The following is a 26,452-nucleotide window of genomic DNA, read 5'->3' on the forward strand; positions in this document are numbered from 1 at the left end:
ATTCCATCTACTGCAGGCAGGATACCTGGCTGGCTGAATGTCGCTGAGAAGCTCACAGAGACCGCCATAAGCAACAGTTTAACAGAATGCCACAGACTAATCAACCAAACTTTTTGGGTTGGGTTCTCTTTTATAGTCTGCAGGCATTAAATGAAAGAAGTCAGTGTTCCAGCAGAAGGAGACAACGTTTCAGAAAAGGCATTGTAGCAAACCAAAAAAGAAATTTTAAGCGCAGCAGAGTAACCAGCGCACATACCTGTTAGCTCAGGTGAGTTTAAAAGGCTGCTGTTGATAACAAGGGCATTTGCTAAATAGATGGTGTGTGTGCAACAATATACTGAAAGGTCAATTATATTGTGCAGCTTATCTCACCACCTGTAGTTATTTAGGTGAAAGCTCCAAAATGCTTGCCTAATATGTCTGTTTATCCAAAAGGAAGTAAAAAGGGAGAGCTAGAAAGATAGCATTGCATCACATTACATGGCAATGCAATGCACAGTTGCTGAAGTTGAACCAAAATGAGCTTGTAATCTGGCTTCTGCAACTTTGAACATGAAAAATCCAATGAGGAGAAGAAAAGCAAAGCCAAAGAGTCCATCCCAAAATCCGAGAAACAAGCAAAATGAACAAAAAACATTGAATTCAATTCTTTCTGATTTTAGAAACTGCATTAAAGAAGGGGTGCACCGGTCCTGGAGATACTGCAATACCAGGTCAATGCGTGGAGTGGACAGAGCAAGCTCTTTTTCCATCTCCCTGTTCTAAAAATCCATTTAATATATGGTCCCCAGATAGGGGACGTATCAGATATTAAACTGATAAGAACAGATTTTTTTTTTTTTTTTTTTTTGAAAGCCCGAATTCGTGTACAAAACCCGAGTGCGCTTAAAAAAGTGACAAGTGCCACAAAAAAAGTGCACTAGGATGCTGGTCTTCTTGAAACCCTCTCCAAAAGGAGAAGGGTCCCCCAAACCATTCCCCGTCCCTCCGAGCCAAAAGGCCACAGCGAGGAACAGGGACAAAAAGCCACCTCCAGCCGAAGCCAGAGGCGACCCAATCTTACCCCCAGCACCTGCCCGAGTTCTCACCCGAGCAAGGCACTGGGAGCCAAAGACTGTGCTCCCCTCCCGGAAGAGGGGAGCCAACAATGCTCTCCTCCCGAAAGAGGAGAGCCAGGGGGGTTCAGGGGGGAGCGGAACCTGATGGCCACACACTCCCCCCCTAGACCTGCCAAGAGAGGAACCCGTAAGGGAACCGCATCCCGACAAAATCCTAGTAGGACGTGACACACGTGAATAAGTGGACACACAGTGACAAAGAAATTAAATAAATAGTGAAGGTTTCACAGTATAATACTGCCCGGACCTTCGACCGGGAATTGAAAAATTCCCCATCCTAAGGCCAGAAGGCCCGGAATAAGGGTGTGTGCGAAGAAAGAAAATTTGAAGTGCTTGTGCAAATGTGCCATAAACTCAAGTGGGGTTCCCAATCCCAGTGAGTTAAGGCACCCCAGGGTCACCACTCCTGGGGCACTTCACACTTCGGGCTTTCGATCTTCCCCGGCCCAATGGCGTCGATCCTGGGGGGCCATGCTTTCCACCAGATGACTATATTAGCCACCTGGCGTACTAACAAGCGCCTAAACCCCAGTGTGCATAATGTATCAATCTACTAGGGCGGCCAACATCCAAAACCGCCTTTTCGAAAGATACTACACTTGATCTTAGCCAAAAGGCCGAGAAGCGATAACCAGAATTGGTTTCAAACTACGGAGCCACCCAAGGATCCTGAAAAGTCCATTTGTGGAGATGAGCTCCTGGACTCCCGTTAAGAAGACATGTTGTCAACCTCTAGATCCCTTACATGCCTGCACTTTTCGGCTTGCTGCTGCTGCAATCCACGCGTTTTAGATCTGCATAACTCCACCTCTTTAAACACAGCACCTTCACCCCCTGCTGTTCCCACCCGCCTCAACACCGTTGGAAGGGAGGAGAACCAATTAAGGCGGGGGGTGGGGTGGAACGAGCAGCTGTCTACCCTTAGCAGGAGGGCTCCTGATTACATACCTCTCCTGCTGCTGCTGCTGCTGGCTGTCCAGCAGCAGACTGAAGGTGGCTGCTGCTGTGCACAGGTATATAAAGGCTCAGAGCCTATTATGACACGCGCAGCCAGCGTTCCATTGCCACATTCCATCTACTGCAGGCAGGATACCTGGCTGGCTGAATGTCGCTGAGAAGCTCACAGAGACCGCCATAAGCAACAGTTTAACAGAATGCCACAGACTAATCAACCAAACTTTTTGGGTTGGGTTCTCTTTTATAGTCTGCAGGCATTAAATGAAAGAAGTCAGTGTTCCAGCAGAAGGAGACAACGTTTCAGAAAAGGCATTGTAGCAAACCAAAAAAGAAATTTTAAGCGCAGCAGAGTAACCAGCGCACATACCTGTTAGCTCAGGTGAGTTTAAAAGGCTGCTGTTGATAACAAGGGCATTTGCTAAATAGATGGTGTGTGTGCAACAATATACTGAAAGGTCAATTATATTGTGCAGCTTATCTCACCACCTGTAGTTATTTAGGTGAAAGCTCCAAAATGCTTGCCTAATATGTCTGTTTATCCAAAAGGAAGTAAAAAGGGAGAGCTAGAAAGATAGCATTGCATCACATTACATGGCAATGCAATGCACAGTTGCTGAAGTTGAACCAAAATGAGCTTGTAATCTGGCTTCTGCAACTTTGAACATGAAAAATCCAATGAGGAGAAGAAAAGCAAAGCCAAAGAGTCCATCCCAAAATCCGACAAACAAGCAAAATGAACAAAAAACATTGAATTCAATTCTTTCTGATTTTAGAAACTGCATTAAAGAAGGGGTGCACCGGTCCTGGAGATACTGCAATACCAGGTCAATGCGTGGAGTGGACAGAGCAAGCTCTTTTTCCATCTCCCTGTTCTAAAAATCCATTTAATATATGGTCCCCAGATAGGGGGCGTATCAGATATTAAACTGATAAGAACAGATACTACACTTGATCTTAGCCAAAAGGCCGAGAAGCGATAACCAGAATTGGTTTCAAACTACGGAGCCACCCAAGGATCCTGAAAAGTCCATTTGTGGAGATGAGCTCCTGGACTCCCGTTAAGAAGACATGTTGTCAACCTCTAGATCCCTTACATGCCTGCACTTTTCGGCTTGCTGCTGCTGCAATCCACGCGTTTTAGATCTGCATAACTCCACCTCTTTAAACACAGCACCTTCACCCCCTGCTGTTCCCACCCGCCTCAACACCGTTGGAAGGGAGGAGAACCAATTAAGGCGGGGGGTGGGGTGGAACGAGCAGCTGTCTACCCTTAGCAGGAGGGCTCCTGATTACATACCTCTCCTGCTGCTGCTGCTGCTGGCTGTCCAGCAGCAGACTGAAGGTGGCTGCTGCTGTGCACAGGTATATAAAGGCTCAGAGCCTATTATGACACGCGCAGCCAGCGTTCCATTGCCACATTCCATCTACTGCAGGCAGGATACCTGGCTGGCTGAATGTCGCTGAGAAGCTCACAGAGACCGCCATAAGCAACAGTTTAACAGAATGCCACAGACTAATCAACCAAACTTTTTGGGTTGGGTTCTCTTTTATAGTCTGCAGGCATTAAATGAAAGAAGTCAGTGTTCCAGCAGAAGGAGACAACGTTTCAGAAAAGGCATTGTAGCAAACCAAAAAAGAAATTTTAAGCGCAGCAGAGTAACCAGCGCACATACCTGTTAGCTCAGGTGAGTTTAAAAGGCTGCTGTTGATAACAAGGGCATTTGCTAAATAGATGGTGTGTGTGCAACAATATACTGAAAGGTCAATTATATTGTGCAGCTTATCTCACCACCTGTAGTTATTTAGGTGAAAGCTCCAAAATGCTTGCCTAATATGTCTGTTTATCCAAAAGGAAGTAAAAAGGGAGAGCTAGAAAGATAGCATTGCATCACATTACATGGCAATGCAATGCACAGTTGCTGAAGTTGAACCAAAATGAGCTTGTAATCTGGCTTCTGCAACTTTGAACATGAAAAATCCAATGAGGAGAAGAAAAGCAAAGCCAAAGAGTCCATCCCAAAATCCGACAAACAAGCAAAATGAACAAAAAACATTGAATTCAATTCTTTCTGATTTTAGAAACTGCATTAAAGAAGGGGTGCACCGGTCCTGGAGATACTGCAATACCAGGTCAATGCGTGGAGTGGACAGAGCAAGCTCTTTTTCCATCTCCCTGTTCTAAAAATCCATTTAATATATGGTCCCCAGATAGGGGGCGTATCAGATATTAAACTGATAAGAACAGATACTACACTTGATCTTAGCCAAAAGGCCGAGAAGCGATAACCAGAATTGGTTTCAAACTACGGAGCCACCCAAGGATCCTGAAAAGTCCATTTGTGGAGATGAGCTCCTGGACTCCCGTTAAGAAGACATGTTGTCAACCTCTAGATCCCTTACATGCCTGCACTTTTCGGCTTGCTGCTGCTGCAATCCACGCGTTTTAGATCTGCATAACTCCACCTCTTTAAACACAGCACCTTCACCCCCTGCTGTTCCCACCCGCCTCAACACCGTTGGAAGGGAGGAGAACCAATTAAGGCGGGGGGTGGGGTGGAACGAGCAGCTGTCTACCCTTAGCAGGAGGGCTCCTGATTACATACCTCTCCTGCTGCTGCTGCTGCTGGCTGTCCAGCAGCAGACTGAAGGTGGCTGCTGCTGTGCACAGGTATATAAAGGCTCAGAGCCTATTATGACACGCGCAGCCAGCGTTCCATTGCCACATTCCATCTACTGCAGGCAGGATACCTGGCTGGCTGAATGTCGCTGAGAAGCTCACAGAGACCGCCATAAGCAACAGTTTAACAGAATGCCACAGACTAATCAACCAAACTTTTTGGGTTGGGTTCTCTTTTATAGTCTGCAGGCATTAAATGAAAGAAGTCAGTGTTCCAGCAGAAGGAGACAACGTTTCAGAAAAGGCATTGTAGCAAACCAAAAAAGAAATTTTAAGCGCAGCAGAGTAACCAGCGCACATACCTGTTAGCTCAGGTGAGTTTAAAAGGCTGCTGTTGATAACAAGGGCATTTGCTAAATAGATGGTGTGTGTGCAACAATATACTGAAAGGTCAATTATATTGTGCAGCTTATCTCACCACCTGTAGTTATTTAGGTGAAAGCTCCAAAATGCTTGCCTAATATGTCTGTTTATCCAAAAGGAAGTAAAAAGGGAGAGCTAGAAAGATAGCATTGCATCACATTACATGGCAATGCAATGCACAGTTGCTGAAGTTGAACCAAAATGAGCTTGTAATCTGGCTTCTGCAACTTTGAACATGAAAAATCCAATGAGGAGAAGAAAAGCAAAGCCAAAGAGACCATCCCAAAATCCGACAAACAAGCAAAATGAACAAAAATCATTGAATTCAATTCTTTCTGATTTTAGAAACTGCATTAAAGAAGGGGTGCACCGGTCCTGGAGATACTGCAATACCAGGTCAATGCGTGGAGTGGACAGAGCAAGCTCTTTTTCCATCTCCCTGTTCTAAAAATCCATTTAATATATGGTCCCCAGATAGGGGACGTATCAGATATTAAACTGATAAGAACAGATTTTTTTTTTTTAATTTGGCTATCCCCTGCAGAGGGATAAAACCGTTTATTAAAACTTTAACAAATTACAAGCATAATTAAACAAATACCAAACGTTAAAAGACAAATGAAATTTACAAAACAAAAAAATACAAAGATTTTAAATAATTAGGTTCCATTGATCAACAAGCCATTTTTTGGAAATATGTACATTCTTCTTTTTGTCAATTAAATAATAAGTATACATTTCACATAAACATAAACTTAAAACATCATTCACTGATAAAACATCTTGTTTAAAAATAGCAATGTTGCGCGCTTTCCAGAGAGATGACTTGGCGCAGTTCACTGTCTTCCAAGCCATTGTGTACTGGTCCATTGTGGGGCATTCCATAAGTCCGTATAGCACAGTTTTATATGTAAAGTCCTTGAGGTCTGCCACCCTTTCCAGTAGGGGGAGCAGTCTTCTCCAGAAATCCTTTGCAAAATTACATGTCCATAATAGATGTTCCACCGTTTCCTCTTCTTGGCATCCGGCTCTTGGGCAGATGGCAGACCTCACAAATCCTCTTCTGTATTGGAATGCCCGGCAAGGAAGACAGCGGTGCATGCAACTCCAAGCCAGATCTCTCTGTTCATTAAAAAGATAAAAAACGTTAATCATTTTCCAGATAGACATAGATTTGTCATCATCATATCTGTCAACATTACATATTTCCTCACTTTTACGTATTTCTTTAATTAGTTTCTTACTATTTCTTAATTCCTCTATTTTCTTAGTCCCTAAATTAAAATCGGACACTATTTTCCTTAAAATCTCATAATGCGTCGACAAATTAAAAGCATGGGGCACAGATATATTAACTTCATACCATCCAAACTTTCTCATAAAAAATCCTGTATTAAAACGCATAAAAAAGGACCAATAGTGATTCTTAAAAAGGGCATTAAAACAGTAAACGAACAGATGGATTAAAAGAAACCTATTAAAATCTGGAAAATCTTTACCACCTTTTACTTTTGATTTCATCACGATTTCTCTTTTCAGCTTTTCCATTTTTGAGTTCCAAAAGAAGGTAAAACAGGTTTTGGTTATCTTTTTTAAAACATTAACAGGCGGGGGGAAAACCATGCTAAGATACAATAAAAGAGGTAAAATCACCATCTTTAAAACCAATACTTTACCCTCCATTGTAAGTCTCCTCATGTTCCACATACATATTTTCGTATTTATTTTCTGTATAACTGTTTCCCAACTATTATAACCATCATTATTTTCAGTGAATGATATACCTAAAATGGAAATGGATTCGGAGACATTAATTGGTACATCACGTAAAATCATCCCCCCAACACTTAAAATGTTACACTTATTAAAATTGATTTTAAAACCAGAAGCTAGACAAAAGGATTGCACTTGATGGAGAGTGGCCGTAAGTGATGGTGCATCTGTACACAAGACCGCCACGTCATCCATGTAGCCTACAACCTTGGCCTCCAAACCACCGCTTCCAGGCAGAGGGACACCGCATATCTGTTTATTTTGGCGTATTGCACATAACATTGGTTCCAGTGCACAGATAAACAGTAGGGGGGACAGAGGGCATCCCTGTTTCACCCCTGACCGTAAAAATACCTCTTGTGTCTTAAAACCATTCACTAAAATCTTACTTGTACAATCCTTGTAAAATGCTTTAAGCGATAGTAAAAACCCTTCTGGTATGCCCATTTTCTCTAAAACTTTAAAAAGATAAAAGTGTGAGACACGGTCAAATGCTTTTTCAAAATCAATAGATAAAATCGCCATTTTCCCCTTTCTGTCTTTCACATCCTCAATACAGTCTTTCACTAAATTCAGATTGTCCCATATACTGCGCCCCGGCACCCCACACACTTGATTAGAATGAATAACTTTGCTGATGACTTCTTTTAGACGATTTGCACAAATTTTAGCCATTATTTTATAGTCACAATTTAAAAGTGTTATTGGTCTCCAGTTTTCTAATTTTGATTTATCACCTTTTTTGTATAGGAGGGAGACTTCACCTTTCTTCCAGGAATTTAATAAAACCTTATTATTAAAAACCTCAGTAAACAAATAAAACAAATCATCTTTTAAAATATCATAAAAACATACATAAAATTCTATTGGGATGCCATCAGGACCAGGGACCTTTCCAGTTTTAAAACTTTTAATAGTTTTTAACACTTCTTGTTCCGTTAAAACTTGGGATAAAAACTCTTGGGATGCGGGATCTAAAACAGCTGTTAGTCCTTGCAGCGAATCATCCATTAATTTATTATCTATATTTTTTCCATTAAAAAGATTAGAAAAAAAAACCTCAACTTTACCCAGCATATTTTTTATATTATTCTCACCATCTATATGGTCAATTATCACTTTTTCTTTTTTATTTTTCCTAAAAAAATATCTGGAACACTTTTCATTTTCTTCTATATGTTGTACTCTAGAACGAAAAATGATCTCTTTTCCTTTTTGTTCTAGCCATTTTGAAATCTCTTCTTTTAAGTTTGAAATATCAAGTTGTACATCTATCCCATTGTCTCTGAGCTTAAATAATGTTTGTAGGCGGGTATTTAAAATTCTATATTCTTCATATTTTTCTTTGGCTCTACATATACTCTTTTTAATAAAAAAGTCTTTTATTTTTACTTTCATTCTATCCCACCATACACTCATAGTCTCATTTGTTTTTTTCCCTTTTCTACATTTCCTATAAAACTCAATAAAATCTGATAAAATCTGCGGGTCGGTTAAAAGGGATACGTTCATTTTCCAGCTTTTCTTACCACATTTTTTGTTGTCATTTACTTTTATGGTAAAGGATAAAAGTTTATGGTCTGAAAATATATTAGTTAAAACTTCACATTTGGCAGGTATTGTTTTATCTGAACCAAAAATAAAATCAATCCTAGAGCTACAATTAGCATTGCTCCAAGTGAAACCGGCATCCTCTGGGCTGTCACTATGACACTCTTTATATATGTCTATCAATTTAGCATCTTTGACTATATCATGTAGCATACCTGAGGTTTTATCGTAGTTCCTGCTTACAGAGCTGGAGCGCCGGTTTTCACCTTTTAAAACACAATTAAAATCCCCTGCTAAAATAAAAGGTTCAGAGTTATTAATAAATAATGGTAAAAGATCAAGCATTTCGGCTCTTTCATTTTTCTCTGGGGATCCATAAAAATTTAAAAACTGCCATCTAATACCATCAATAAAAGCTTTCACTAATAAAATACGACCTGGTAAAATTTCCTGAATAAAATCAATTAAAACGTTCCCTTTAAAAAGTATGGCTACACCCGCTGATCCTGCAGCATTCGATCCGGACCAGACAGATGGCCCACACTTCCACTCATCTTTATATTTTTGATATGACATTTCATGTGGGATATTACATTCTTGCAGAAAAAATACAGATGCAGTAAATCACGTAAAAAAATTAAAAAGAGCAGTTCTTCTCGTGTTAGATTTTATGCCTCTCACGTTGAGGGAAATACCTTTGAGTTCAGCCATCATTAGAAAATGTAAAAATTTTACTTAGGTAACTAAGAGCAACGGATTTACCTGTCCGATGAACCTGATCAGACCACTGGGCTTGCGCCTCCCTCCTCATCTGATAGTATCGTCACGAGAGTCTCCGTGGAGGAGGAAAGATTACCACATTTATATAAACCCGACGCTACACTGGCATAGCTCGGAGGGCTGGCTGGCAGAACCCGCTGGGTCTCCATTGGCTGGCCATGCAGTTCCTCATCAGGTGGGTCCCCGAGGGGTTCCGCCGCCCGTGTTTGACCTGTAGAAGGTCGTCCTATAGGAGGAGGTTGCGCACAAGGCAGAGCCTCTGACTCTTCAGAGGCAGCAAGATCCCGGTCCCCACCTGTAGCAGCGGAGACCGAAACCCCTGAGGGTCCAGCGTCCACGTCCCCTTCTGGAGAAGTGTCCATCTGTTCACCTCCTGCTGCCTCCTCCGAACCACCCTTTTTCTTTTTCTTAGGACCCACCTTTATCCACTCAGCGCCCTCAGCCCTAGGAGACTCAGACTGGGCATGGGCTTCTGTGTCGGCCTTTTGCCGGTCCCTTTTGACCTTACCAGTAGTGCCCTTCTGCTCCTTCTCAGCCCTCCTTTTGGACTCCCGCAGGTCCTGCAGCCAGGTTTTGGGATTTGGTATTTTACCTGTCATAGACTCTGGAGACACTTCACTATTTGGTACGCCCTTATTGTCTCCAGAGGCTCCAGGTTGTTGTTCCTCCTCCTGAGGGGTGGTCTGATCTTTTGGTCCTTGGTCGGACGTCTTGGACTTCCCCTTTTGCTCATCTTCCCGAAATCTGTGAGGGCAAGAAAAATAAAAGTGACCTGGAGTCTGGCAAAAACTGCATTTCTTTTCCTTAGGGCATTCTTTTGTCTCATGTTCTTCACTAGCACAATTTCTACATGATACATGACAGTTTTCTTTTGAATGACCATAGCGCCCACAATTTCTGCAATATACTGGCATCCCAGAAAAGAAGAAATCCCCATTTGTTTGCCAAATTTTGAAACGGGCAGGGGGGAGCCGTATACCACCTGGTGTATTTGGATCTCTTGTACACTTCACAAGGAATTTCCACTTAGATGTCCATATGTTATATTCGTTTAATATCTTCCCAATACATTTAACACTTTTAAAATAAATTGCTAGAAATGACATTACTTCTGGAGCAGAAACAAAGGGCGAAAATACTTTTACAATAACCAGTCTTGCCTCATCCAGGACGTGCTCAACAATTTGTATCCCTTTCAAAACAGGACTATTTTCAACTTTTTTTAACTTTTCTAGTACATCTCTAAAAATACCTTCTCCGGTGAATGTGATGTCATAGTCACCTCTTCTGGGATAATCCTGGATGGAGAGAATTTCATTCCTTTGTACGCCAAGAAGGTTCCTGAGCACGTCCTGGACTACATACCCTAATTTCCTCATATCCGAGCCACCCGCCGTGAAGTGAACTCGGATAGAGTTTTTTAGCCTCGCATAAAGAGGCACGAGGTTAGGGTCAACCTCCATGGAAAAACGCAACAAGGTTGCAAATTGCAGCCGCTTGCAATCTGCGCTCCCAGTGTTCTTGCAGCGAAAAACACCTGGAAGCTGGGGGATCGCAACTCGTTACCCTGGGACTAAGCCCTCTCCCTAATAGCAGCAAGCAGGTTAAGTCCACCAAAGTGGACGATCCTGCCAGGCCAAGGAGAGGGGTACCCGAGTGCCCTTCAACCACAATCTCCTGCAATAAAGCACTTGATCGTAGCCAAAAGGCCGAGAAGCGATAACCAGAATTGGTTTCAAACTACGGAGCCACCCAAGGATCCTGAAAAGTCCATTTGTGGAGATGAGCTCCTGGACTCCCGTTAAGAAGACATGTTGTCAACCTCTAGATCCCTTACATGCCTGCACTTTTCGGCTTGCTGCTGCTGCAATCCACGCGTTTTAGATCTGCATAACTCCACCTCTTTAAACACAGCACCTTCACCCCCTGCTGTTCCCACCCGCCTCAACACCGTTGGAAGGGAGGAGAACCAATTAAGGCGGGGGGTGGGGTGGAACGAGCAGCTGTCTACCCTTAGCAGGAGGGCTCCTGATTACATACCTCTCCTGCTGCTGCTGCTGCTGGCTGTCCAGCAGCAGACTGAAGGTGGCTGCTGCTGTGCACAGGTATATAAAGGCTCAGAGCCTATTATGACACGCGCAGCCAGCGTTCCATTGCCACATTCCATCTACTGCAGGCAGGATACCTGGCTGGCTGAATGTCGCTGAGAAGCTCACAGAGACCGCCATAAGCAACAGTTTAACAGAATGCCACAGACTAATCAACCAAACATTTTGGGTTGGGTTCTCTTTTATAGTCTGCAGGCATTAAATGAAAGAAGTCAGTGTTCCAGCAGAAGGAGACAACGTTTCAGAAAAGGCATTGTAGCAAACCAAAAAAGAAATTTTAAGCGCAGCAGAGTAACCAGCGCACATACCTGTTAGCTCAGGTGAGTTTAAAAGGCTGCTGTTGATAACAAGGGCATTTGCTAAATAGATGGTGTGTGTGCAACAATATACTGAAAGGTCAATTATATTGTGCAGCTTATCTCACCACCTGTAGTTATTTAGGTGAAAGCTCCAAAATGCTTGCCTAATATGTCTGTTTATCCAAAAGGAAGTAAAAAGGGAGAGCTAGAAAGATAGCATTGCATCACATTACATGGCAATGCAATGCACAGTTGCTGAAGTTGAACCAAAATGAGCTTGTAATCTGGCTTCTGCAACTTTGAACATGAAAAATCCAATGAGGAGAAGAAAAGCAAAGCCAAAGAGTCCATCCCAAAATCCGACAAACAAGCAAAATGAACAAAAAACATTGAATTCAATTCTTTCTGATTTTAGAAACTGCATTAAAGAAGGGGTGCACCGGTCCTGGAGATACTGCAATACCAGGTCAATGCGTGGAGTGGACAGAGCAAGCTCTTTTTCCATCTCCCTGTTCTAAAAATCCATTTATTATATGGTCCCCAGATAGGGGACGTATCAGATATTAAACTGATAAGAACAGATTTTTTTTTTTTTTTTATCGAAAGCCCGAATTCGTGTACAAAACCCGAGTGCGCTTAAAAAAGTGACAAGTGCCACAAAAAAAAGTGCACTAGGATGCTGGTCTTCTTGAAACCCTCTCCAAAAGGAGAAGGGTCCCCCAAACCATTCCCCGTCCCTCCGAGCCAGAAGGCCACAGCGAGGAACAGGGACAAATAGCCACCTCCAGCCGGAGCCAGAGGCGACCCAATCTTACCCCCAATTCCTGCCCGAGTTCTCACCCGAGCAAGGCACTGGGAGCCAAAGACTGTGCTCCCCTCCCGGAAGAGGGGAGCCAACAACGCTCTCCTCCCGAAAGAGGAGAGCCAGTGGGGTTCAGGGGGGAGCGGAACCTGATGGCCACACACTCCCCCCCTAGACCTGCCAAGAGAGGAACCCGTAAGGGAACCGCATCCCGACAAAATCCTAGTAAGGACGTGGACACACGTGAAAAAGTGGACACACAGTGACAAAAAAAAATTAAATAAATAGTGAAGGTTTCACAGTATAATACTGCCCGGACCTTCGACCGGGAATTGAAAAATTCCCCATCCTAAGGCCAGAAGGCCCGGAATAAGGGTGTGTGTGAAGAAAGAAATATTGAAGTGCTAGTGCAAATGTGCCATAAACTCAAGTGGGGTTCCCAATCCCAGTGAGTTAAGGCACCCCAGGGTCACCACTCCTGGGGCACTTCACACTTCGGGCTTTCGATCTTCCCCGGCCCAATGGCGTCGATCCTGGGGGGCCATGCTTTCCACCAGATGACTATATTAGCCACCTGGCGTACTAACAAGCGCCTAAACCCCAGTGTGCATAATGTATCAATCTACTAGGGCGGCCAACATCCAAAACCGCCTTTTCGAAAGATACTACACTTGATCTTAGCCAAAAGGCCGAGAAGCGATAACCAGAATTGGTTTCAAACTACGGAGCCACCCAAGGATCCTGAAAAGTCCATTTGTGGAGATGAGCTCCTGGACTCCCGTTAAGAAGACATGTTGTCAACCTCTAGATCCCTTACATGCCTGCACTTTTCGGCTTGCTGCTGCTGCAATCCACGCGTTTTAGATCTGCATAACTCCACCTCTTTAAACACAGCACCTTCACCCCCTGCTGTTCCCACCCGCCTCAACACCGTTGGAAGGGAGGAGAACCAATTAAGGCGGGGGGTGGGGTGGAACGAGCAGCTGTCTACCCTTAGCAGGAGGGCTCCTGATTACATACCTCTCCTGCTGCTGCTGCTGCTGGCTGTCCAGCAGCAGACTGAAGGTGGCTGCTGCTGTGCACAGGTATATAAAGGCTCAGAGCCTATTATGACACGCGCAGCCAGCGTTCCATTGCCACATTCCATCTACTGCAGGCAGGATACCTGGCTGGCTGAATGTCGCTGAGAAGCTCACAGAGACCGCCATAAGCAACAGTTTAACAGAATGCCACAGACTAATCAACCAAACTTTTTGGGTTGGGTTCTCTTTTATAGTCTGCAGGCATTAAATGAAAGAAGTCAGTGTTCCAGCAGAAGGAGACAACGTTTCAGAAAAGGCATTGTAGCAAACCAAAAAAGAAATTTTAAGCGCAGCAGAGTAACCAGCGCACATACCTGTTAGCTCAGGTGAGTTTAAAAGGCTGCTGTTGATAACAAGGGCATTTGCTAAATAGATGGTGTGTGTGCAACAATATACTGAAAGGTCAATTATATTGTGCAGCTTATCTCACCACCTGTAGTTATTTAGGTGAAAGCTCCAAAATGCTTGCCTAATATGTCTGTTTATCCAAAAGGAAGTAAAAAGGGAGAGCTAGAAAGATAGCATTGCATCACATTACATGGCAATGCAATGCACAGTTGCTGAAGTTGAACCAAAATGAGCTTGTAATCTGGCTTCTGCAACTTTGAACATGAAAAATCCAATGAGGAGAAGAAAAGCAAAGCCAAAGAGTCCATCCCAAAATCCGACAAACAAGCAAAATGAACAAAAAACATTGAATTCAATTCTTTCTGATTTTAGAAACTGCATTAAAGAAGGGGTGCACCGGTCCTGGAGATACTGCAATACCAGGTCAATGCGTGGAGTGGACAGAGCAAGCTCTTTTTCCATCTCCCTGTTCTAAAAATCCATTTAATATATGGTCCCCAGATAGGGGACGTATCAGATATTAAACTGATAAGAACAGATACTACACTTGATCTTAGCCAAAAGGCCGAGAAGCGATAACCAGAATTGGTTTCAAACTACGGAGCCACCCAAGGATCCTGAAAAGTCCATTTGTGGAGATGAGCTCCTGGACTCCCGTTAAGAAGACATGTTGTCAACCTCTAGATCCCTTACATGCCTGCACTTTTCGGCTTGCTGCTGCTGCAATCCACGCGTTTTAGATCTGCATAACTCCACCTCTTTAAACACAGCACCTTCACCCCCTGCTGTTCCCACCCGCCTCAACACCGTTGGAAGGGAGGAGAACCAATTAAGGCGGGGGGTGGGGTGGAACGAGCAGCTGTCTACCCTTAGCAGGAGGGCTCCTGATTACATACCTCTCCTGCTGCTGCTGCTGCTGGCTGTCCAGCAGCAGACTGAAGGTGGCTGCTGCTGTGCACAGGTATATAAAGGCTCAGAGCCTATTATGACACGCGCAGCCAGCGTTCCATTGCCACATTCCATCTACTGCAGGCAGGATACCTGGCTGGCTGAATGTCGCTGAGAAGCTCACAGAGACCGCCATAAGCAACAGTTTAACAGAATGCCACAGACTAATCAACCAAACTTTTTGGGTTGGGTTCTCTTTTATAGTCTGCAGGCATTAAATGAAAGAAGTCAGTGTTCCAGCAGAAGGAGACAACGTTTCAGAAAAGGCATTGTAGCAAACCAAAAAAGAAATTTTAAGCGCAGCAGAGTAACCAGCGCACATACCTGTTAGCTCAGGTGAGTTTAAAAGGCTGCTGTTGATAACAAGGGCATTTGCTAAATAGATGGTGTGTGTGCAACAATATACTGAAAGGTCAATTATATTGTGCAGCTTATCTCACCACCTGTAGTTATTTAGGTGAAAGCTCCAAAATGCTTGCCTAATATGTCTGTTTATCCAAAAGGAAGTAAAAAGGGAGAGCTAGAAAGATAGCATTGCATCACATTACATGGCAATGCAATGCACAGTTGCTGAAGTTGAACCAAAATGAGCTTGTAATCTGGCTTCTGCAACTTTGAACATGAAAAATCCAATGAGGAGAAGAAAAGCAAAGCCAAAGAGTCCATCCCAAAATCCGACAAACAAGCAAAATGAACAAAAAACATTGAATTCAATTCTTTCTGATTTTAGAAACTGCATTAAAGAAGGGGTGCACCGGTCCTGGAGATACTGCAATACCAGGTCAATGCGTGGAGTGGACAGAGCAAGCTCTTTTTCCATCTCCCTGTTCTAAAAATCCATTTAATATATGGTCCCCAGATAGGGGACGTATCAGATATTAAACTGATAAGAACAGATACTACACTTGATCTTAGCCAAAAGGCCGAGAAGCGATAACCAGAATTGGTTTCAAACTACGGAGCCACCCAAGGATCAGGAAAAGTCCATTTGTGGAGATGAGCTCCTGGACTCCCGTTAAGAAGACATGTTGTCAACCTCTAGATCCCTTACATGCCTGCACTTTTCGGCTTGCTGCTGCTGCAATCCACGCGTTTTAGATCTGCATAACTCCACCTCTTTAAACACAGCACCTTCACCCCCTGCTGTTCCCACCCGCCTCAACACCGTTGGAAGGGAGGAGAACCAATTAAGGCGGGGGGTGGGGTGGAACGAGCAGCTGTCTACCCTTAGCAGGAGGGCTCCTGATTACATACCTCTCCTGCTGCTGCTGCTGCTGGCTGTCCAGCAGCAGACTGAAGGTGGCTGCTGCTGTGCACAGGTATATAAAGGCTCAGAGCCTATTATGACACGCGCAGCCAGCGTTCCATTGCCACATTCCATCTACTGCAGGCAGGATACCTGGCTGGCTGAATGTCGCTGAGAAGCTCACAGAGACCGCCATAAGCAACAGTTTAACAGAATGCCACAGACTAATCAACCAAACTTTTTGGGTTGGGTTCTCTTTTATAGTCTGCAGGCATTAAATGAAAGAAGTCAGTGTTCCAGCAGAAGGAGACAACGTTTCAGAAAAGGCATTGTAGCAAACCAAAAAAGAAATTTTAAGCGCAGCTGAGTAACCAGCGCACATACCTGTTAGCTCAGGTGAGTTTAAAAGGCTGCTGTTGATAACAAGGGCATTTGCTAAATAGATGGTGTGTGTGCAACAATATACTGAAAGGTCAATTATATTGTGCAGCTTATCTCACCACCTGTAGTTATTTAGGTGAAAGCTCCAAAATGCTTGCCTAATATGTCTGTTTATCCAAAAGGAAGTAAAAAGGGAGAGCTAGAAAGATAGCATTGCATCACATTACATGGCAATGCAATGCACAGTTGCTGAAGTTGAACCAAAATGAGCTTGTAATCTGGCTTCTGCAACTTTGAACATGAAAAATCCAATGAGGAGAAGAAAAGCAAAGCCAAAGAGTCCATCCCAAAATCCGACAAACAAGCAAAATGAACAAAAAACATTGAATTCAATTCTTTCTGATTTTAGAAACTGCATTAAAGAAGGGGTGCACCGGTCCTGGAGATACTGCAATACCAGGTCAATGCGTGGAGTGGACAGAGCAAGCTCTTTTTCCATCTCCCTGTTCTAAAAATCCATTTAATATATGGTCCCCAGATAGGGGACGTATCAGATATTAAACTGATAAGAACAGATACTACACTTGATCTTAGCCAAAAGGCCGAGAAGCGATAACCAGAATTGGTTTCAAACTACGGAGCCACCCAAGGATCCTGAAAAGTCCATTTGTGGAGATGAGCTCCTGGACTCCCGTTAAGAAGACATGTTGTCAACCTCTAGATCCCTTACATGCCTGCACTTTTCGGCTTGCTGCTGCTGCAATCCACGCGTTTTAGATCTGCATAACTCCACCTCTTTAAACACAGCACCTTCACCCCCTGCTGTTCCCACCCGCCTCAACACCGTTGGAAGGGAGGAGAACCAATTAAGGCGGGGGGTGGGGTGGAACGAGCAGCTGTCTACCCTTAGCAGGAGGGCTCCTGATTACATACCTCTCCTGCTGCTGCTGCTGCTGGCTGTCCAGCAGCAGACTGAAGGTGGCTGCTGCTGTGCACAGGTATATAAAGGCTCAGAGCCTATTATGACACGCGCAGCCAGCGTTCCATTGCCACATTCCATCTACTGCAGGCAGGATACCTGGCTGCCTGAATGTCGCTGAGAAGCTCACAGAGACCGCCATAAGCAACAGTTTAACAGAATGCCACAGACTAATCAACCAAACTTTTTGGGTTGGGTTCTCTTTTATAGTCTGCAGGCATTAAATGAAAGAAGTCAGTGTTCCAGCAGAAGGAGACAACGTTTCAGAAAAGGCATTGTAGCAAACCAAAAAAGAAATTTTAAGTGCAGCAGAGTAACCAGCGCACATACCTGTTAGCTCAGGTGAGTTTAAAAGGCTGCTGTTGATAACAAGGGCATTTGCTAAATAGATGGTGTGTGTGCAACAATATACTGAAAGGTCAATTATATTGTGCAGCTTATCTCACCACCTGTAGTTATTTAGGTGAAAGCTCCAAAATGCTTGCCTAATATGTCTGTTTATCCAAAAGGAAGTAAAAAGGGAGAGCTAGAAAGATAGCATTGCATCACATTACATGGCAATGCAATGCACAGTTGCTGAAGTTGAACCAAAATGAGCTTGTAATCTGGCTTCTGCAACTTTGAACATGAAAAATCCAATGAGGAGAAGAAAAGCAAAGCCAAAGAGTCCATCCCAAAATCCGACAAACAAGCAAAATGAACAAAAAACATTGAATTCAATTCTTTCTGATTTTAGAAACTGCATTAAAGAAGGGGTGCACCGGTCCTGGAGATACTGCAATACCAGGTCAATGCGTGGAGTGGACAGAGCAAGCTCTTTTTCCATCTCCCTGTTCTAAAAATCCATTTAATATATGGTCCCCAGATAGGGGACGTATCAGATATTAAACTGATAAGAACAGATACTACACTTGATCTTAGCCAAAAGGCCGAGAAGCGATAACCAGAATTGGTTTCAAACTACGGAGCCACCCAAGGATCCTGAAAAGTCCATTTGTGGAGATGAGCTCCTGGACTCCCGTTAAGAAGACATGTTGTCAACCTCTAGATCCCTTACATGCCTGCACTTTTCGGCTTGCTGCTGCTGCAATCCACGCGTTTTAGATCTGCATAACTCCACCTCTTTAAACACAGCACCTTCACCCCCTGCTGTTCCCACCCGCCTCAACACCGTTGGAAGGGAGGAGAACCAATTAAGGTGGGGGGTGGGGTGGAACGAGCAGCTGTCTACCCTTAGCAGGAGGGCTCCTGATTACATACCTCTCCTGCTGCTGCTGCTGCTGGCTGTCCAGCAGCAGACTGAAGGTGGCTGCTGCTGTGCACAGGTATATAAAGGCTCAGAGCCTATTATGACACGCGCAGCCAGCGTTCCATTGCCACATTCCATCTACTGCAGGCAGGATACCTGGCTGGCTGAATGTCGCTGAGAAGCTCACAGAGACCGCCATAAGCAACAGTTTAACAGAATGCCACAGACTAATCAACCAAACTTTTTGGGTTGGGTTCTCTTTTATAGTCTGCAGGCATTAAATGAAAGAAGTCAGTGTTCCAGCAGAAGGAGACAACGTTTCAGAAAAGGCATTGTAGCAAACCAAAAAAGAAATTTTAAGCACAGCAGAGTAACCAGCGCACATACCTGTTAGCTCAGGTGAGTTTAAAAGGCTGCTGTTGATAACAAGGGCATTTGCTAAATAGATGGTGTGTGTGCAACAATATACTGAAAGGTCAATTATATTGTGCAGCTTATCTCACCACCTGTAGTTATTTAGGTGAAAGCTCCAAAATGCTTGCCTAATATGTCTGTTTATCCAAAAGGAAGTAAAAAGGGAGAGCTAGAAAGATAGCATTGCATCACATTACATGGCAATGCAATGCACAGTTGCTGAAGTTGAACCAAAATGAGCTTGTAATCTGGCTTCTGCAACTTTGAACATGAAAAATCCAATGAGGAGAAGAAAAGCAAAGCCAAAGAGTCCATCCCAAAATCCGACAAACAAGCAAAATGAACAAAAAACATTGAATTCAATTCTTTCTGATTTTAGAAACTGCATTAAAGAAGGGGTGCACCGGTCCTGGAGATACTGCAATACCAGGTCAATGCGTGGAGTGGACAGAGCAAGCTCTTTTTCCATCTCCCTGTTCTAAAAATCCATTTAATATATGGTCCCCAGATAGGGGACGTATCAGATATTAAACTGATAAGAACAGATACTACACTTGATCTTAGCCAAAAGGCCGAGAAGCGATAACCAGAATTGGTTTCAAACTACGGAGCCACCCAAGGATCCTGAAAAGTCCATTTGTGGAGATGAGCTCCTGGACTCCCGTTAAGAAGACATGTTGTCAACCTCTAGATCCCTTACATGCCTGCACTTTTCGGCTTGCTGCTGCTGCAATCCACGCGTTTTAGATCTGCATAACTCCACCTCTTTAAACACAGCACCTTCACCCCCTGCTGTTCCCACCCGCCTCAACACCGTTGGAAGGGAGGAGAACCAATTAAGGCGGGGGGTGGGGTGGAACGAGCAGCTGTCTACCCTTAGCAGGAGGGCTCCTGATTACATACCTCTCCTGCTGCTGCTGCTGCTGGCTGTCCAGCAGCAGACTGAAGGTGGCTGCTGCTGTGCACAGGTATATAAAGGCTCAGAGCCTATTATGACACGCGCAGCCAGCGTTCCATTGCCACATTCCATCTACTGCAGGCAGGATACCTGGCTGGCTGAATGTCGCTGAGAAGCTCACAGAGACCGCCATAAGCAACAGTTTAACAGAATGCCACAGACTAATCAACCAAACTTTTTGGGTTGGGTTCTCTTTTATAGTCTGCAGGCATTAAATGAAAGAAGTCAGTGTTCCAGCAGAAGGAGACAACGTTTCAGAAAAGGCATTGTAGCAAACCAAAAAAGAAATTTTAAGCGCAGCAGAGTAACCAGCGCACATACCTGTTAGCTCAGGTGAGTTTAAAAGGCTGCTGTTGATAACAAGGGCATTTGCTAAATAGATGGTGTGTGTGCAACAATATACTGAAAGGTCAATTATATTGTGCAGCTTATCTCACCACCTGTAGTTATTTAGGTGAAAGCTCCAAAATGCTTGCCTAATATGTCTGTTTATCCAAAAGGAAGTAAAAAGGGAGAGCTAGAAAGATAGCATTGCATCACATTACATGGCAATGCAATGCACAGTTGCTGAAGTTGAACCAAAATGAGCTTGTAATCTGGCTTCTGCAACTTTGAACATGAAAAATCCAATGAGGAGAAGAAAAGCAAAGCCAAAGAGTCCATCCCAAAATCCGACAAACAAGCAAAATGAACAAAAAACATTGAATTCAATTCTTTCTGATTTTAGAAACTGCATTAAAGAAGGGGTGCACCGGTCCTGGAGATACTGCAATACCAGGTCAATGCGTGGAGTGGACAGAGCAAGCTCTTTTTCCATCTCCCTGTTCTAAAAATCCATTTAATATATGGTCCCCAGATAGGGGACGTATCAGATATTAAACTGATAAGAACAGATACTACACTTGATCTTAGCCAAAAGGCCGAGAAGCGATAACCAGAATTGGTTTCAAACTACGGAGCCACCCAAGGATCCTGAAAAGTCCATTTGTGGAGATGAGCTCCTGGACTCCCGTTAAGAAGACATGTTGTCAACCTCTAGATCCCTTACATGCCTGCACTTTTCGGCTTGCTGCTGCTGCAATCCACGCGTTTTAGATCTGCATAACTCCACCTCTTTAAACACAGCACCTTCACCCCCTGCTGTTCCCACCCGCCTCAACACCGTTGGAAGGGAGGAGAACCAATTAAGGCGGGGGGTGGGGTGGAACGAGCAGCTGTCTACCCTTAGCAGGAGGGCTCCTGATTACATACCTCTCCTGCTGCTGCTGCTGCTGCTGGCTGTCCAGCAGCAGACTGAAGGTGGCTGCTGCTGTGCACAGGTATATAAAGGCTCAGAGCCTATTATGACACGCGCAGCCAGCGTTCCATTGCCACATTCCATCTACTGCAGGCAGGATACCTGGCTGGCTGAATGTCGCTGAGAAGCTCACAGAGACCGCCATAAGCAACAGTTTAACAGAATGCCACAGACTAATCAACCAAACTTTTTGGGTTGGGTTCTCTTTTATAGTCTGCAGGCATTAAATGAAAGAAGTCAGTGTTCCAGCAGAAGGAGACAACGTTTCAGAAAAGGCATTGTAGCAAACCAAAAAAGAAATTTTAAGCGCAGCAGAGTAACCAGCGCACATACCTGTTAGCTCAGGTGAGTTTAAAAGGCTGCTGTTGATAACAAGGGCATTTGCTAAATAGATGGTGTGTGTGCAACAATATACTGAAAGGTCAATTATATTGTGCAGCTTATCTCACCACCTGTAGTTATTTAGGTGAAAGCTCCAAAATGCTTGCCTAATATGTCTGTTTATCCAAAAGGAAGTAAAAAGGGAGAGCTAGAAAGATAGCATTGCATCACATTACATGGCAATGCAATGCACAGTTGCTGAAGTTGAACCAAAATGAGCTTGTAATCTGGCTTCTGCAACTTTGAACATGAAAAATCCAATGAGGAGAAGAAAAGCAAAGCCAAAGAGTCCATCCCAAAATCCGACAAACAAGCAAAATGAACAAAAAACATTGAATTCAATTCTTTCTGATTTTAGAAACTGCATTAAAGAAGGGGTGCACCGGTCCTGGAGATACTGCAATACCAGGTCAATGCGTGGAGTGGACAGAGCAAGCTCTTTTTCCATCTCCCTGTTCTAAAAATCCATTTAATATATGGTCCCCAGATAGGGGACGTATCAGATATTAAACTGATAAGAACAGATACTACACTTGATCTTAGCCAAAAGGCCGAGAAGCGATAACCAGAATTGGTTTCAAACTACGGAGCCACCCAAGGATCCTGAAAAGTCCATTTGTGGAGATGAGCTCCTGGACTCCCGTTAAGAAGACATGTTGTCAACCTCTAGATCCCTTACATGCCTGCACTTTTCGGCTTGCTGCTGCTGCAATCCACGCGTTTTAGATCTGCATAACTCCACCTCTTTAAACACAGCACCTTCACCCCCTGCTGTTCCCACCCGCCTCAACACCGTTGGAAGGGAGGAGAACCAATTAAGGCGGGGGGTGGGGTGGAACGAGCAGCTGTCTACCCTTAGCAGGAGGGCTCCTGATTACATACCTCTCCTGCTGCTGCTGCTGCTGCTGGCTGTCCAGCAGCAGACTGAAGGTGGCTGCTGCTGTGCACAGGTATATAAAGGCTCAGAGCCTATTATGACACGCGCAGCCAGCGTTCCATTGCCACATTCCATCTACTGCAGGCAGGATACCTGGCTGGCTGAATGTCGCTGAGAAGCTCACAGAGACCGCCATAAGCAACAGTTTAACAGAATGCCACAGACTAATCAACCAAACTTTTTGGGTTGGGTTCTCTTTTATAGTCTGCAGGCATTAAATGAAAGAAGTCAGTGTTCCAGCAGAAGGAGACAACGTTTCAGAAAAGGCATTGTAGCAAACCAAAAAAGAAATTTTAAGCGCAGCAGAGTAACCAGCGCACATACCTGTTAGCTCAGGTGAGTTTAAAAGGCTGCTGTTGATAACAAGGGCATTTGCTAAATAGATGGTGTGTGTGCAACAATATACTGAAAGGTCAATTATATTGTGCAGCTTATCTCACCACCTGTAGTTATTTAGGTGAAAGCTCCAAAATGCTTGCCTAATATGTCTGTTTATCCAAAAGGAAGTAAAAAGGGAGAGCTAGAAAGATAGCATTGCATCACATTACATGGCAATGCAATGCACAGTTGCTGAAGTTGAACCAAAATGAGCTTGTAATCTGGCTTCTGCAACTTTGAACATGAAAAATCCAATGAGGAGAAGAAAAGCAAAGCCAAAGAGTCCATCCCAAAATCCGACAAACAAGCAAAATGAACAAAAAACATTGAATTCAATTCTTTCTGATTTTAGAAACTGCATTAAAGAAGGGGTGCACCGGTCCTGGAGATACTGCAATACCAGGTCAATGCGTGGAGTGGACAGAGCAAGCTCTTTTTCCATCTCCCTGTTCTAAAAATCCATTTAATATATGGTCCCCAGATAGGGGACGTATCAGATATTAAACTGATAAGAACAGATACTACACTTGATCTTAGCCAAAAGGCCGAGAAGCGATAACCAGAATTGGTTTCAAACTACGGAGCCACCCAAGGATCCTGAAAAGTCCATTTGTGGAGATGAGCTCCTGGACTCCCGTTAAGAAGACATGTTGTCAACCTCTAGATCCCTTACATGCCTGCACTTTTCGGCTTGCTGCTGCTGCAATCCACGCGTTTTAGATCTGCATAACTCCACCTCTTTAAACACAGCACCTTCACCCCCTGCTGTTCCCACCCGCCTCAACACCGTTGGAAGGGAGGAGAACCAATTAAGGCGGGGGGTGGGGTGGAACGAGCAGCTGTCTACCCTTAGCAGGAGGGCTCCTGATTACATACCTCTCCTGCTGCTGCTGCTGCTGGCTGTCCAGCAGCAGACTGAAGGTGGCTGCTGCTGTGCACAGGTATATAAAGGCTCAGAGCCTATTATGACACGCGCAGCCAGCGTTCCATTGCCACATTCCATCTACTGCAGGCAGGATACCTGGCTGGCTGAATGTCGCTGAGAAGCTCACAGAGACCGCCATAAGCAACAGTTTAACAGAATGCCACAGACTAATCAACCAAACTTTTTGGGTTGGGTTCTCTTTTATAGTCTGCAGGCATTAAATGAAAGAAGTCAGTGTTCCAGCAGAAGGAGACAACGTTTCAGAAAAGGCATTGTAGCAAACCAAAAAAGAAATTTTAAGCGCAGCAGAGTAACCAGCGCACATACCTGTTAGCTCAGGTGAGTTTAAAAGGCTGCTGTTGATAACAAGGGCATTTGCTAAATAGATGGTGTGTGTGCAACAATATACTGAAAGGTCAATTATATTGTGCAGCTTATCTCACCACCTGTAGTTATTTAGGTGAAAGCTCCAAAATGCTTGCCTAATATGTCTGTTTATCCAAAAGGAAGTAAAAAGGGAGAGCTAGAAAGATAGCATTGCATCACATTACATGGCAATGCAATGCACAGTTGCTGAAGTTGAACCAAAATGAGCTTGTAATCTGGCTTCTGCAACTTTGAACATGAAAAATCCAATGAGGAGAAGAAAAGCAAAGCCAAAGAGTCCATCCCAAAATCCGACAAACAAGCAAAATGAACAAAAAACATTGAATTCAATTCTTTCTGATTTTAGAAACTGCATTAAAGAAGGGGTGCACCGGTCCTGGAGATACTGCAATACCAGGTCAATGCGTGGAGTGGACAGAGCAAGCTCTTTTTCCATCTCCCTGTTCTAAAAATCCATTTAATATATGGTCCCCAGATAGGGGACGTATCAGATATTAAACTGATAAGAACAGATACTACACTTGATCTTAGCCAAAAGGCCGAGAAGCGATAACCAGAATTGGTTTCAAACTACGGAGCCACCCAAGGATCCTGAAAAGTCCATTTGTGGAGATGAGCTCCTGGACTCCCGTTAAGAAGACATGTTGTCAACCTCTAGATCCCTTACATGCCTGCACTTTTCGGCTTGCTGCTGCTGCAATCCACGCGTTTTAGATCTGCATAACTCCACCTCTTTAAACACAGCACCTTCACCCCCTGCTGTTCCCACCCGCCTCAACACCGTTGGAAGGGAGGAGAACCAATTAAGGCGGGGGGTGGGGTGGAACGAGCAGCTGTCTACCCTTAGCAGGAGGGCTCCTGATTACATACCTCTCCTGCTGCTGCTGCTGCTGGCTGTCCAGCAGCAGACTGAAGGTGGCTGCTGCTGTGCACAGGTATATAAAGGCTCAGAGCCTATTATGACACGCGCAGCCAGCGTTCCATTGCCACATTCCATCTACTGCAGGCAGGATACCTGGCTGGCTGAATGTCGCTGAGAAGCTCACAGAGACCGCCATAAGCAACAGTTTAACAGAATGCCACAGACTAATCAACCAAACTTTTTGGGTTGGGTTCTCTTTTATAGTCTGCAGGCATTAAATGAAAGAAGTCAGTGTTCCAGCAGAAGGAGACAACGTTTCAGAAAAGGCATTGTAGCAAACCAAAAAAGAAATTTTAAGCGCAGCAGAGTAACCAGCGCACATACCTGTTAGCTCAGGTGAGTTTAAAAGGCTGCTGTTGATAACAAGGGCATTTGCTAAATAGATGGTGTGTGTGCAACAATATACTGAAAGGTCAATTATATTGTGCAGCTTATCTCACCACCTGTAGTTATTTAGGTGAAAGCTCCAAAATGCTTGCCTAATATGTCTGTTTATCCAAAATGAAGTAAAAAGGGAGAGCTAGAAAGATAGCATTGCATCACATTACATGGCAATGCAATGCACAGTTGCTGAAGTTGAACCAAAATGAGCTTGTAATCTGGCTTCTGCAACTTTGAACATGAAAAATCCAATGAGGAGAAGAAAAGCAAAGCCAAAGAGTCCATCCCAAAATCCGACAAACAAGCAAAATGAACAAAAAACATTGAATTCAATTCTTTCTGATTTTAGAAACTGCATTAAAGAAGGGGTGCACCGGTCCTGGAGATACTGCAATACCAGGTCAATGCGTGGAGTGGACAGAGCAAGCTCTTTTTCCATCTCCCTGTTCTAAAAATCCATTTAATATATGGTCCCCAGATAGGGGACGTATCAGATATTAAACTGATAAGAACAGATACTACACTTGATCTTAGCCAAAAGGCCGAGAAGCGATAACCAGAATTGGTTTCAAACTACGGAGCCACCCAAGGATCCTGAAAAGTCCATTTGTGGAGATGAGCTCCTGGACTCCCGTTAAGAAGACATGTTCTCAACCTCTAGATCCCTTACATGCCTGCACTTTTCGGCTTGCTGCTGCTGCAATCCACGCGTTTTAGATCTGCATAACTCCACCTCTTTAAACACAGCACCTTCACCCCCTGCTGTTCCCACCCGCCTCAACACCGTTGGAAGGGAGGAGAACCAATTAAT

The 26,452-nt window shown here is 44.0% G+C and overlaps 15 non-coding genes and 2 pseudogenes across 15 annotated transcripts; all 17 read right to left on the reverse strand.

The window, feature by feature from the left end:
• Window positions 1-676: 676 nt before the first annotated feature.
• LOC141208182 (U2 spliceosomal RNA) lies at window positions 677-861 on the reverse strand. The gene has a single exon (XR_012278438.1). It is a non-coding gene; the product is annotated as a U2 spliceosomal RNA (small nuclear RNA).
• A 794-nt stretch (window positions 862-1,655) lies between these two features.
• On the reverse strand, window positions 1,656-1,747 carry LOC141208206 (U2 spliceosomal RNA; annotated as a pseudogene).
• A 1,115-nt stretch (window positions 1,748-2,862) lies between these two features.
• On the reverse strand, window positions 2,863-3,053 carry LOC141208127 (U2 spliceosomal RNA). The gene has a single exon (XR_012278393.1). It is a non-coding gene; the product is annotated as a U2 spliceosomal RNA (small nuclear RNA).
• Window positions 3,054-4,168: 1,115 nt separating this feature from the next.
• LOC141208128 (U2 spliceosomal RNA) lies at window positions 4,169-4,359 on the reverse strand. The gene has a single exon (XR_012278394.1). It is a non-coding gene; the product is annotated as a U2 spliceosomal RNA (small nuclear RNA).
• A 1,115-nt stretch (window positions 4,360-5,474) lies between these two features.
• Window positions 5,475-5,665, reverse strand: LOC141208166 (U2 spliceosomal RNA). The gene has a single exon (XR_012278429.1). It is a non-coding gene; the product is annotated as a U2 spliceosomal RNA (small nuclear RNA).
• Window positions 5,666-12,055: 6,390 nt separating this feature from the next.
• On the reverse strand, window positions 12,056-12,238 carry LOC141208190 (U2 spliceosomal RNA). The gene has a single exon (XR_012278446.1). It is a non-coding gene; the product is annotated as a U2 spliceosomal RNA (small nuclear RNA).
• A 799-nt stretch (window positions 12,239-13,037) lies between these two features.
• Window positions 13,038-13,129, reverse strand: LOC141208207 (U2 spliceosomal RNA; annotated as a pseudogene).
• A 1,115-nt stretch (window positions 13,130-14,244) lies between these two features.
• On the reverse strand, window positions 14,245-14,435 carry LOC141208219 (U2 spliceosomal RNA). The gene has a single exon (XR_012278455.1). It is a non-coding gene; the product is annotated as a U2 spliceosomal RNA (small nuclear RNA).
• Window positions 14,436-15,550: 1,115 nt separating this feature from the next.
• On the reverse strand, window positions 15,551-15,741 carry LOC141208220 (U2 spliceosomal RNA). The gene has a single exon (XR_012278456.1). It is a non-coding gene; the product is annotated as a U2 spliceosomal RNA (small nuclear RNA).
• A 1,115-nt stretch (window positions 15,742-16,856) lies between these two features.
• On the reverse strand, window positions 16,857-17,047 carry LOC141208221 (U2 spliceosomal RNA). Its single transcript, XR_012278457.1, has one exon. It is a non-coding gene; the product is annotated as a U2 spliceosomal RNA (small nuclear RNA).
• A 1,115-nt stretch (window positions 17,048-18,162) lies between these two features.
• Window positions 18,163-18,353, reverse strand: LOC141208223 (U2 spliceosomal RNA). Its single transcript, XR_012278459.1, has one exon. It is a non-coding gene; the product is annotated as a U2 spliceosomal RNA (small nuclear RNA).
• Window positions 18,354-19,468: 1,115 nt separating this feature from the next.
• Window positions 19,469-19,659, reverse strand: LOC141208225 (U2 spliceosomal RNA). Its single transcript, XR_012278460.1, has one exon. It is a non-coding gene; the product is annotated as a U2 spliceosomal RNA (small nuclear RNA).
• Window positions 19,660-20,774: 1,115 nt separating this feature from the next.
• LOC141208226 (U2 spliceosomal RNA) lies at window positions 20,775-20,965 on the reverse strand. The gene has a single exon (XR_012278461.1). It is a non-coding gene; the product is annotated as a U2 spliceosomal RNA (small nuclear RNA).
• Window positions 20,966-22,083: 1,118 nt separating this feature from the next.
• LOC141208227 (U2 spliceosomal RNA) lies at window positions 22,084-22,274 on the reverse strand. Its single transcript, XR_012278462.1, has one exon. It is a non-coding gene; the product is annotated as a U2 spliceosomal RNA (small nuclear RNA).
• Window positions 22,275-23,392: 1,118 nt separating this feature from the next.
• On the reverse strand, window positions 23,393-23,583 carry LOC141208228 (U2 spliceosomal RNA). Its single transcript, XR_012278463.1, has one exon. It is a non-coding gene; the product is annotated as a U2 spliceosomal RNA (small nuclear RNA).
• A 1,115-nt stretch (window positions 23,584-24,698) lies between these two features.
• LOC141208229 (U2 spliceosomal RNA) lies at window positions 24,699-24,889 on the reverse strand. Its single transcript, XR_012278464.1, has one exon. It is a non-coding gene; the product is annotated as a U2 spliceosomal RNA (small nuclear RNA).
• Window positions 24,890-26,004: 1,115 nt separating this feature from the next.
• LOC141208230 (U2 spliceosomal RNA) lies at window positions 26,005-26,195 on the reverse strand. Its single transcript, XR_012278465.1, has one exon. It is a non-coding gene; the product is annotated as a U2 spliceosomal RNA (small nuclear RNA).
• Between the last annotated feature and the right edge of the window lie 257 nt (window positions 26,196-26,452).

The sequence above is a fragment of the Phyllobates terribilis genome, unplaced genomic scaffold (genome assembly GCF_046119375.1).
Source record: "Phyllobates terribilis strain yellow unplaced genomic scaffold, ASM4611937v1 Scaffold_168__1_contigs__length_4147262, whole genome shotgun sequence".
NCBI lineage: Eukaryota > Metazoa > Chordata > Amphibia > Anura > Dendrobatidae > Phyllobates > Phyllobates terribilis.